Source organism: Cryptomeria japonica, chromosome 8 (genome assembly GCF_030272615.1).
Source record: "Cryptomeria japonica chromosome 8, Sugi_1.0, whole genome shotgun sequence".
NCBI classification, from domain to species: Eukaryota; Viridiplantae; Streptophyta; class Pinopsida; order Cupressales; family Cupressaceae; genus Cryptomeria; species Cryptomeria japonica.
The window spans coordinates 115687711-115700729 of record NC_081412.1 but is presented as its reverse complement, the minus strand read 5'-3'; positions in this window follow the sequence as shown (position 1 = coordinate 115700729).

Genomic DNA, 13019 nt, shown 5'->3' with positions numbered 1-13019 from the left:
TTATATCATCTTGACACAGATTCTTTTCTCTAGTGCATCATATTATTTTCAAAAAAAAAAAAATTGTATTTTTCATTGACAAGATAATCAATCTTATATTTTAGTGTTGATGACCTACTTTCAATAAAAATAGAATATAAAATATAAAAATAATTAAAATATATTTTTTAATATTCAATTGTAGATCTATAAAATGGTAGTTTTACATTTCAAAAAAAATTATTTATAAGAGTAGGAGTTGTTGAAACATTGAGTTTTTCAAAAAAAATGAAAAATTTGGTAATTAGACCCAAAGTGATATAAAATATAAATTTAGTAGACACTTCCAATTGAAAAATTTGTGGCCCCATATTTAACCTAGCTATAATGATTCTATATAGACCATATGTTTTATTAAAATTGTTTTTTAGTTAGAAATACTTAAATTCACTTGTGTTGATAAGTTGGCCTGAAACATGACACAAAATTGTACTTTTACTCCGGGTTTGGGCTAATGCTCCTTTAAGAGTTCTCTTGTGATGCAAGAGCTTGGTCCTCCTCCTCTTTGGGACTATCATTTGCAACCTTAATTGGCTCCTAAATTCAACATATTATTTTGGTTGTTAGCATAAGACAATATCCTCACCATTGATTGCTTGGTCAAGAAAGGCTTTTCTTTGCCTAATTGGTGCAATTTAAGTGAGATAATTAAGGAATAAAAGTTCTCTTGGGATGTGTGGAGCCTTCTTCTCTCTTATTTCCATCTCGTTCAAGAGCTACCTATGGATACCTTGAGTCTCTTATGTCAATGAAAATCCCCTTTCCAAGAACTTCACTCTTTCCCTCTTGTGGGACCTTGTCATTCACCATGGGGGATGATATATATAGAAAGAAAGGAAAAAAGATCTAAAGGAGCTCAAGTCTACCTCTATTAGGATCTTCAAATTTTTCCTAGACATTAAGAAAAATTTCTTACAAGCTCTCTTCTAAGTTTCCCTCCAAAGTTCTTGCATTCAAGGTGGAAGCTAACATTGTCAATACATGGAAATCAAACATTGAAATTTCTATAAGTTTGGAAAGATCAACTAGTAATAGGAAAGGGGTTGTGTGGTATCCTCCTCACTCCAATTAGTTTAAAATTAACTTTAATGGGGTATCCACAAAAAAATTAGGCTCATTCAAGGGATGTGAGATCTTAAGAGATGACAAGGTAATTTGATTGCAACTTGTACTTTGAGTCTTGGGTTTCAAATAAGTCATTTTGTAGAAGTTTGTGTAGCCTATCATGCTTTAAAAATGGTTAAACAATTTGAGATTAATAACCTCATTGTTGAAGGTGACTCCTTTAACATTATAAATTGACTACTAAAAAAATCCCTCTAGTTGATCTATTGAAAATATCATAATAGACTCTTTGACCATTTTGAGTGAGTCAAAATCTATGAGAATTAGACATGTGTAGTTATTGAATCTGAATGAATGGAATAATACTCTTGATAACAAAAATAAAGAGGGGTTTAATGATAGTAATGGGAAAAGTGAATAGTGAATGATAAATACAATAGCAACATGAAGAGATGAAATTTGATACTGAGGATTTGGAGTGATTTGTGAAACTCCAATAGAACATAATCTTATTAATGATTAGCCTTTTTAGAAACAATGATGAATTTGCATGTGATTGGGCTTCTCAACTCTTCATCCTTGGTGGGGTGCCTCAACATTTGAAAGATTCATATTTGTTAGGACACAATTGCATACATTTTTTTTTGGCAAAATGGCACTTCATTTAAATAAATAGACTCAATATATGAATGAACATCATGGTAGAAAAAATGGGTGAAATTTAAGTTCATTTGGATGATAGGAGGAAAGTTATTAAGAATTGGGATGAAATCCCTAATGTGAACAAGATGAAAATAAAACTACACAAATGAAAGAGAGGATGGACATAATTAAAAAATAATTTGCTAAAGATCATGAGCGGTAGGATGTGAGAATAAGTGGCCTTGGGAAAAGAAATCATGAAAGTCAAATAAATTGTCAATGACTTTGTGGAAGTTCACTCTAGGGATATGAAGAATATAAATGAAAAAATCAAAATGAAGGACACCAGTGCTATTGATGAAAGGAAAACAAGGGAAGATTATGGTCCTAATGTAAAACCATAAGTAGCAACAAAAAGAAGTATGATGACACCTAGAAGAAGTATCACCTAATCCAAGAGGGCGAATCCAAACTATGGAGCTAGAGGCTACTGCCAATCTCAAGAAATTATAATCTTCTTGCTAGGCCTTTTTTGTTTATTCTGTGTTTTTGGTTTTGTTATGTTGTTATTGTTGTTTTGATATAATTTTACTATGGGTCAATTGTTAGTTCGATGATGTTCCTTTGTTTGTAAAGGATTTCTAAATTCTCTTCTGAAATTATTTTTTACCCCTTTTAACAAAAACAACTATAATTTATTCATGATTAAGTGTTAGCAATTTCTATGGAGAGAGCCACAACCAAAAAAAGAGTCTACCCCGAAAGACAACAAGCAACCTATCCTAAAAAGTGGAAAAATTGTCTTTGCAATTTTCGTTGGACGTTAATGGCGGATCAAGAGGGTTCTCAAAGAAAGAGCAGAAACGAGTGGAGGAAGAAGAAGAGATGGTGGTGGACCTTCGGGCCGAGATGGAAGAAGACAATGAGTTTTGGGAGAAGCAGGCAGTGATCGCCAGGATCATCGGTCTCAACTGGCCAAGGACAATCATCAAACAATGGGTGTATGAGAAGTGGGGAGATCACATAGTTATTAAATTCATCCCAAAGGGGTTTTTCATGGTACTCTTTGAAAATCAATCAAAGAGAGACTGTATCCTCAACCAAGAGAATTGGTTTGTAGAGGAGTATGCGGTTTATATCCAACCTTGGACATCTAATTTCAATCCCATCCCTTTGTTAGTCTATCCAAGGCTGATATGGGTTTATTTATATAATCTGCCAATAGAATATTGGAGCGAAGCCTATTTGGAGAAAATCGGCAGGTCGCTCAGGACGGTACTAGAAATAGATTTCGATGAGGAGAACGATCTATGCAAATCTGTCAGAATTAGATTAGTGGTGGTCAAGAGAATCCCGGAACACATCGCGCTTCATTCTACTAATGGTTGGTGGAGACAGAAGCTTGAGATCGAAAGAGAGTCTTTTAATTGCTCCAGATGTGGTAGTAAGATGCATGGTGTCTGGGAATGTAGACTATATGTTAGAAGAGCAAGGAATTCATTTAAAAACTGACTCAACAGTGGAGGAGAAAACTAGAGAAAATGGTTAGGAATTCAATTAACAATAAAAAAAACCATCTTCACAACAAAATCAAAATGGATCACCATCGGCAATGTTTGGGGACGCAGATCCATAATCAGTGAACAAGAATGTAAACGTCCTCACAGAATCAATAGTGGGAGGGGAGTCATTCAAACAAATAGAGACGGGAGACAAGATAGGAGAATTGGATCTGACGTCCCCTAGAATATTTATCTATAACAAAGGACTATCGGATACAGAGATTGATCTGGATAAGGACCTTGAGGAAGAATTTTTTCAGGAAGACGCTTTGGAAAATGTGGATCTGAGGTGTATTAGTCAATCAATGAACATCCTATTGGGGAAGGAAAAGTGTCATAAAGGAAGGAGAAGCAATCGACAAAAGAGGGAAGAAAGCACAAATGAGAAAGGAATCGTCAGCGTGTTTTATTTTATGAGGAAAGCTAAAGGAGAAGGGCTCTCCCTTGGCAAAAGATGAGGATTACCACCTAGAACGTTAGGGGTCTATCGACTCCTGACAAAAAACGCTTGGTCAAACGAGCATTAGCTAGATGTAGCAATGACATAATTGCAATTTAGGAAACAAAAATTAATTATGAAAAAGCGGATTGATTAATTAAGTCATGTAAGGTATGGGAAGGTCTCTTCCAAGAAGAAATTGAGATAGCAAGAGGGCTGGGTGTGTTGTGGAATCCTTCCCAGGTTAAAGTATCCCTTATGGAGAAAGCTGAACATTGGATGTTATGTTCAGTTTTCAGCTTCAAGGAGAATCTGAACTTCCCCTTAATTAATGTATACTGGCCTACGGAAACTTTGGAAAAGGCTCAGTTGTGGTAGGTCCTCACGGATAAAATTTCAGCAATGGGTAATGACAAGATAGTAGTGGTTTGCGATTTCAATGCCCTACTGGATTTGGGAGAGAAACAGGGCGGTCTGAGAATGTAGATTAAGGTAATGGAAGACTTTAGAGAGTTTGTCAAGCAAAATCACTTAATGGATGTGATTCCTAAGAATGGGACCTAAACATGGACTAACTAATGAGAAAAATTTCCCCACATATCAGAGCAGCTGGATAGGAATTTTATAGGAGAAGCATGGATGGAGTTGTCCTTTCAGATAGAAGCTTACATCCTCCCAATCTCTTTATCCGATCACTTCCCCGTAGAACTCAAATTGAGCAAGGCCCCTATCAAAGGAAATAGTAGCTTCAAAATCTTGAGCATGTGGTGGAGAGACCTTGAATTCACTTCTCTTATTCAACAATGGTGGATAGAAAGCAACATATATAGGGGAACCTTGAGCTATGCCTTTGTGAAAAGGCTAAAATTCCTCAAAGAAAAGATTAAAAAATGAAATATAGATTCATTTAAAAACATATTTGCAGAAAGGATCAAAATAGAGGAAGAATTAAATCAATTAAACTTGATCACCATAAATTCAAGAATGTCAAATGATGCATATCATAGGGAAGTTGCTCTCAAACAAGAACTGGCAGAAATTCTTCTGAGAGAAGAAAGCTTTTCTAGGGAGCTTTGGATCAGAGAAGGCGATGTAAACACGAAGTTCTTCCATGCATCCGTAAAAGAAAATAGGATCAAGAATAGAGTAGTGGAGATTACAAACCAAAATGGTAATAGGCACTTTACTCCCAATGCCATTGAGGAAGTAGCTGTCACCTTCTTCAGAAATCTGCTTGGGGAAGCAGGGGAGAACAATCCACAACACCTCTCGACAGTGGAATGTATTCCAAACGAGATCTCTAAGGAAGAGAATAAAAAGCTTTGTTGTCCATTCATGATGGAGGAAGTCAAGAAGGTTGTCTACGACCATCATCTGAATAAAGCCCCGAGACTAGACGGCTTCACTATGGACTTTTTCTAGAAATGTTGGGTGTTCATGGGAGCTAATATTTTCCGAGTAGTGGAAGACTTCAGAAAACAGGGGAAGTTTGTTAAAGAGATCAATCATACCAATATAGCATTTATTCCAGAAAAGAAGGACTTCTCTTCAATCACGGACTTCAGGCCAATTTCTTTATGCAACTCCCTATACAAAATCATAGCTAAGGCCTTCGTAAACAGGCTCAAACCAATTCTGTAGAGAGTAATCTCGCCGGAGCAGCATGGTTTCACTCCGGGGTGAGAAATTATGGACAACATCATTTTGGCGGCAAAAACGATCCACACAATGTATTCTTCCAGGTTCCAAGGTATGGTCATTAAACTAGACGTTTCCAAAGCTTATGATCAAGTGAAATGGGGCTTTCTATTGGAGGTTCTTAGAAAGTTTGGATTTGACAATAAATGGCATAGGTGTATTGTCCATTGTATTACCTCTATTAATTTTTCAATATTGGTCAATGGGTCTGCATGTGGTTTTTTTCAAGCTTCTAATGGGCTTCGACAAGGAGATCCTTTGTCGCCATTTCTTTTTGTTCTTATGGCAGAAGTTCTTGGTAGGCTTATCAAGAACAAGGTTGGGCTAGGTTCCTGGAAAGGATTTCTTATACATGACAAACTGTCACCGATCTCCCATTCACAATTTGTGGATGATACTATTCTCTTCGGTGCAGCATCAGAAAGAGAAGCTCTCATCATTTGGAAGGTGTTAGAAGATTATGAAACAGATTCAGGTCAAAGTATAAACATGCAAAATTCAAGGATTTATTTCCTCAATACTAACAAGAGAACTCAGGAAAAGATAATAAGGGTGTTGCAATTTGGCCAGGGTTCCTTTCCTATACAGTATCTGGGGGTCCCTCTATTCGCAGGCAGATTGGATAATAGACTTTGGGAGAAAGTAGTCAACAAATGCAAAATAAAAACTGCCCTTTGGAAGAATAAGTGGCTCTCATAGGCGGGTTGTATCTAGATGATTAAATCAGTGTTAGCCGTGGTGCCCATTTATTATATGTCATGCTACAGGGCTCCACACAAGGCCTTGTCGACATTGGATGGCTTACTAAGAAGCTTCATTTGGGAAGGATCGCGGGAGGAAAGCAAAACCCCTTTGATAAGCTGGGACACGGCTTGCTTGCTCAAGGTGGACGAAGGAATATGTCTTAGGGAGCTGAATCTGCAGAACCTAGCTCTTGGTGCGAAACTAGTGTGGAAGATGTACAACAACCCACAAAAAGGATGGTGTAAGTTGATGTCACTTAAATATATGGATTCAAACGAGCCAAAAAGGATCTTCACCTTGGCTAACTTGACTGGTGGATCTCCTATTTGGAAGTTCATTTGGGAGAGGCGGAGGATCATAATAGAGCACCTGTCATGGAATTTAGGTGATGGTCGCAAGGCTAAATTCTAAAGGGATTCATGGAATGGAGATAAGGCTCTGGAGGAAGAGTTTGATGATCAAGATTGGATTAATGAAATGGAAGCTTCTATGGGTGTCTTGTTGGTAGATTATGTTGAGGAGGGCAACCCAAATAGACCAATCAATTGGAAAAGGGTTGGTGAAAGTCAGAATGCAAATAGTATGAAGTTGGCTGAAATACTGAAAAGTAGGGTAGTACATTTGGCAGGCGGTAAAGACACCCTCATCTGGATAGTAGCAAAATCGGGATCATATCAGAAAGAGAAGCTCTCGTCATCTGAAAGGTGTTAGAAGATTATGAAATAGATTCAAGTCAAAGTATGAACAAGAAAAAGTCAAGGATTTATTTCCTCAATACTAACAAGAGAACTCAAGAAAAGATAATAAGGGTGTTGCAATTTGGCCAGGGTTCCTTTCCTATACAGTATCTGGGGGTCCCTCTATTCGCAGGCAGATTGGATAACGGACTTTGGGAGGAAGTAGTCAAAAAATGCAAAATAAAAACTGCCCTTTGGAAGAATAAGTGGCTTTCACAGGCGGGTCGTATCTAGATGATTAAATCAATGTTAGCCATAGTGCCCATTTATTATATGTCATGTTATAGGGCTTCACAGAAGGCCTTGTCGGCATTGGATGGCTTACTAAGAAGCTTCATTTGGGAAGGCTCACGGGAGGAAAGAAAAATCCCTTTGATAAGTTGGGACACGGCTTGCTTGCTCAAGGTGGACGGAGGAATAGGTCTTAGGAAGATGAATCTGCAGAACCTAGTTCTTGTTGCGAAACTAGCGTGGAAGATGTACAGCAACCCACAAAAAGGATGGTGTAAGTTGATGTCACTTAAATATATGGATTCAAATGAGCCAGAAAGGATCTTCACCTTGGCTAACTTGACTGGTGGATCTCCTATTTGGAAGTTCATTTGGGAGAGTCGGAGGATCATAACAGAGCACCTGTCATGGAATTTAGGTGATGGCCGCAAGGCTAAATTCTAGAGGGATTCATGGAACGAAGATAAGGCTCTGGAGGAAGAGGTCGACGATCAAGATTGGATTAATGAAATGGAAGCTTCTATGGGTGTCTTGGTGGCAGATTATGTTGAGGAGAGAAGCCCAAATAGACCAATCAATTGGAAAAGGGTTGGTGAAAGTCAGAACACAAATAGTATGAAGTTGGCTGAAATACTGAAATGTAGGGTAGTACATTTGGTAGGCTGTAAAGATACCCTCGTCTGCATAGCGGCAAAATCAGGATCATATCAGAAAGAGAAGCTCTTGTCCTCTGGAAGGTGTTAGAAGATAATGAAACAGATTCAGGTCAAAGTATGAACAGGAAAAAGTCAAGGATTTATTTCCTCAATACTAATAAGAGAACTCAAGAAAAGATAATAAGGGTATTGCAATTTGGCCAGGGTTCCTTTCCTATACAGTATCTGGGGGTCCCTCTATTCGCACGCAGATTGGATAACAAACTTTGGGAGGAAGTAGTCAACAAATGCAAAATAAAAACTGCCCTTTGGAAGAATAAGTGGCTCTCATAGGCGGGTCATATCCAGATGATTAAATCAATGTTAGCCGCGGTGCCCATTTATTATATGTCATGCTACAGGGCTCCACACAAGGCCTTGTTGGCATTGGATGGCTTACTAAGAAGCTTCATTTGGGAAGGCTCTCAGGAGGAAAGAAAAATCCCTTTGATAAGCTGGGACATGGCTTGCTTGCTCAAGGTGGACAGAGGAATAGGTCTTAGGGAGATGAATCTACAGAACCTATCTGTTGTTGTGAAACTAGCATGGAAGATGTACAACAACCCACAAAAAGGATGGTGTAAGTTGATGTCACTTAAATATATGGATTCAAACGAGCCAGAAAGGATCTTCACCTTGGCTAACTTGACCGGTGGATCTCCTATTTGGAAGTTCATTTGGGAGAGTCGGAGGATCATAACAGAGCACCTGTCATGGAATTTAGGTGATGGCTGCAAGGTTAAATTCTGGAGGGATTCATGGAACAAAGATAAGGCTCTAGAGGAAGAGTTCGATGATCAAGATTGGATTAATGAAATGGAAGCTTCTATGGTTGTCTTGGTGGTAGATTATGTTGAGGAGGGTAGCCCAAATAGACCAATCAATTGGAAAAGGGTTGGTGAAAGTCAGAACACAAATAGTATGAAGTTGGCCGAAATACTGAAAAGTAGGGTAGTACATTTGGCAGGCAGTAAAGACACCCTCATCTAGATAGTGGCAAAAATCAGGATCATATAAGGTAAACTTAGGATATGAGTTACAAAGGAACAAGCAGGAAGATAGAAGTTGGCCGACTCTTTTATGCTAGGACAAACGGGTGTTACCGAAGGCAGGGGCGTTCCTTTGGATTGCTCTACATGGAAGAATCTTAATGAGTAATAGATTAAAAATAGTAGGCATTACAGGGCCTAGTAGATGCTGCCTATGTAAAAGTGAGGAAGAAACAACGGATCACCTTTTATTCAATTGTTCTTATGCAAGAAAGTGTTGGGAATGGTTGAATAGGTAGCTTTAGAATTATATGGCTTATAACCGTACATTCAAAGATTTCATTTCAACTTGGCCGATGGGGGGTAAGCATTCAAAGTGGGGAAGCTTATGGATCACTAGCCCATCACTGATAGTTTGGCATGTGTGGAAGGAGAGGAACATGAGGATTTTTAGGGAGGAAGAGATAGGCATCAATATCCTGCTCAATAAAATTCAAGTGGCTATAGAAGAAACAATTAACGGTAAGATCTTCGGTAACAAATTCAAATTTTATTCCAAATGGGATAAGGACATGGAATTAGTCTAGAAGTTTAAACAAAGCAATAGTTATTCACAAGGAGGAAAGTCCATTGATAGAAGTAAGGTCAAGTGGAAACCCCCCCCCCCCCCCCCCCCCCAAGCAGTTGGAACAAATTGAATTTTGACGGTGCAAGTAAGGGTAACCCAAGTGAGTCTGGGTATGGAGTGGTTGTAAGGGATGAGGAAGGCTTACTAGTGGGGGCAGTAAGTGGCCATGCAGGGATAGTCTCCAATAACATAGCAGAGATCACAGCCTTAGATGAAGGTCCAAAATGGACATCAGCAAATGGCATCCAAAAGGTGGTGATCGAAGTAGATTCCAAAGTCATTTTAAATGGGATCATCAATAAATGATTCACAAATTGGCATCTCAACAACTGGGTTTGTAGAATATACAGGCACCTTCAAAAGCTCACAGATTATCAAATACAACACACATACCGTGAAGGAAACCAAGTGGCGAACCTACTAGCTAATCACGGGGTAGCTAATTCTCTACCAGCAGTCATATTGCCTGCAAATGTAGGGAGCGGAGATATCCAACAAAGATTGCTTGAGGACAGAGCCCACATTCCTAGGACCAGAATAGGATGAAATCAAGGGCCACTGTTTGTTATCAGGATAGGAGAAGCATGCTCTTATCCTTTTTCACGTGGGCGGACAGTCATTTACGACATCCTTCCCCTAGTTTTAAATCTAGTGTAGGTTGAATTTGGAAAGGATAAGGATCGGGAGTCCTGCAAACTTAGGCCTATTTATATCAAAGAGAGGGAAACGCAGTGTGTGGTTTCCCGATCTAGCAAAATGGTGCACAGATTTGGGCTTAGTTGCCTCTACCATGAGGAGACACTGGAATCATAGTGCGAGCACCTATTTGATATAGACATCAAGGGGCAAAGAGCTATCCAGGGTGTGCTCGACGATGCCTTCAGTGAAGACAAACATTGGTGCAATGGATATATCTATGAGATCATATTGTGCCTAGTGGTTGACGTCCTCCCATCGAAGGAAGCCTGTGTGGAGAAATTGGAAGGCTTTGTGTGGGAAGAGGATGTGGAAGCGGTGGTGGGTGCGGTGCTCAAAGTGGAGGAGGAGTGGGCCAGCATACTCGGCCCTTATTTCAACCCGACAGCTATTCTCTCAGATGCAAAGTGTTCAGACCCAGAAGATGAAATCAACCTAGCAACCGAAGCTCTTAGAATGAGGAAAGCCGAATTTATGGCAGAAGCATGGGAGCTTTTCAGGGTCAGAGTTAGGAACGCAGACATGGGGTCGTTCAGAAGGATGATGTCACAGGAGTATGGGTGGATGTCTGAAGGTAGTATTGACAAGGTGGAGACCGTAGGTTTGCAGGCGGCCACCATACTTAGGCTCATGTAGCCTGAGAATATGTATCTATTTAAGTTTGTTAGTCTAGACTATTTTGTGGATGAAAATATGTAAGTACTATTTCAGATGAATATAGGGCGCTATCCCCATCTTGATAGCACTTGCTGATTTAAAAAAAAGTGTTAGCAATTTCTATTTATATAAAAATAACAATACACATTCCCAAAGAATGTGGGTGGATATAAAATAGTGAAAATGGGGTTGAGGTATAGATAGAAAAATAACATATAATGTCACTAAGTTGCAAGAGAAGTAGTAGAAGGGGGGAGAAAAGGGTCTTAACCACCTAGATTACATCATACATCAATGAGGTTCAAATTGATGTCAGGAGGGTCCCGCCCCTCATCATAATTTTCTATATCTTCATTATCATACATCAAAGAAATATCCAATTCTAGTCAAGGAAACTTGTTGGAAGCAAACCAATTGGAAGCACCACCATAAGGGCACCTAAGAGTACACTAAGGGGGTGGTGATGTTGAGTGCTACCAATCAATTTGCAACATGCTCAAGTGTGACCATGATCCCCTCAACCAACTAAGGGAGAAACCTAGGTCCAAGCAACTTGATTATCACAAACTAAGAGACTTCATCCTCTCCAACACCCATAAAGGAGGTGAGAGGCATTAGGAGGAGGAGTAAGAAAAAGGTACTTACCGTTGTGTAGAGGTGTTCCCCTAATGGTAGAGAAATTCTTGAAGGTGAGCCACTTCCAGGGAAATCTTGTCAGCTTGCACATGGATCTATAATAACATTAGAACAAATAATTGCTTTCGAAAAAAGTGATACATTCTAGTCAAGAAAAGAATGAGAAAAACTTACAGAATTTTTATCTGTCCAAATGTTGAAGAGAATATCCTCCATGAAAGCATGCTAAATTTGATTGAACTTAACCAATTTCCTAAAAGAATCATATGCTAGAAAAAGGCTCTAGTCAAAAAGGTCATAAGAAATCACGAGTCCACTTCTAGAGTTGTTTAGCTTGAGGACAAAACCAAAAGAAGTCTTTGAAAGAATCTAACTATGCCCATATGAACTAATTGTGACCCCACATATATTCTTTGGAAAATAATACACTAAAAAAAAAAGTTAATTTAGACTCCAAAATAGTAGACTAGACATCAAAAAATTTGTGTTGGCAAATTGAGACTAGTGATTGCAAATGCCATATTTGGTTAAACCAAACAACATGGGTAAATGCAAAAAGAGCTAGCAGTATCCAAGATGTATCTTATAGTCGTGGAAGGCAATGTTTGGACCTCACTTCTAATCCCATACCAATAGGAATAACCCCTATAACCATTTCAAAAGCCTCAGTATCCTAATTAGAAGGGAAAAATTTAGCCTTTGTCTCATCCATGATATGAGACTCACTAAAGTTTTGGAGAGTAAATCCTACAAACAATGGATACCTTTCTTGTGAAAGCATAAAGCCCTCACCCATGGAAAACAAGCTAAGGAGCAACCTTGATCGTGTAAAAGAGGAGACAACCAAATGTTCTACTATTTGAGGGAGATGTTATCCTTGAAAATAAATTTATTCCAAATGAGCCATGACTAGATAGCCTCCTAGGCTTGCCACATACTTTTGACCACAAAAGTCCCCTCAATGTGCACTATGTCCTTCGTGGTGAGAAGGATTGAAAATCAATCCCCTTTGAGTCAAGCTAATTAATTATATATCCAAAAGAAATGCAATGAAAAATAATTATCTAGGCTTCATTTTCGGTGAGGGTACAAAAAACATATTTGATACAAAGAGATAACCCTTATCATTGAGTGGATAACAATTCGAACCCTCCAAACTCATGAGGGAGGTAAGAAAATATTAGGAAATCCATTGAAACCCTTGTGATTATCAAAAGAGGCCCACAAAAAGTCTTGAAGAATATTTTCCAATTTTATGTAGAAGGTTTTTAAAAGAGCTCAACATGAGGAATAATAAACATGAGCAGTTGCAAGGATTTTTTAGAAAACTTCGAATTTTCTCACTAATGAAAGAGGATTTTAAATATAATAAGCAAGCTTCTTTACAATTCTGGAAAGAACAACATGCCATAAGTCCACTTGAGAAACTTGGAAAGCAAAGGGAATATTGAGAAATCTAAATATTTCACCATGGTGAATCCTCTTCTAGCCAAAGCCTTGAAGCCAAGTAGGCATGGGAAGAATATATTTTTGATAACATTGAGTCTTGTGCCATTGAATG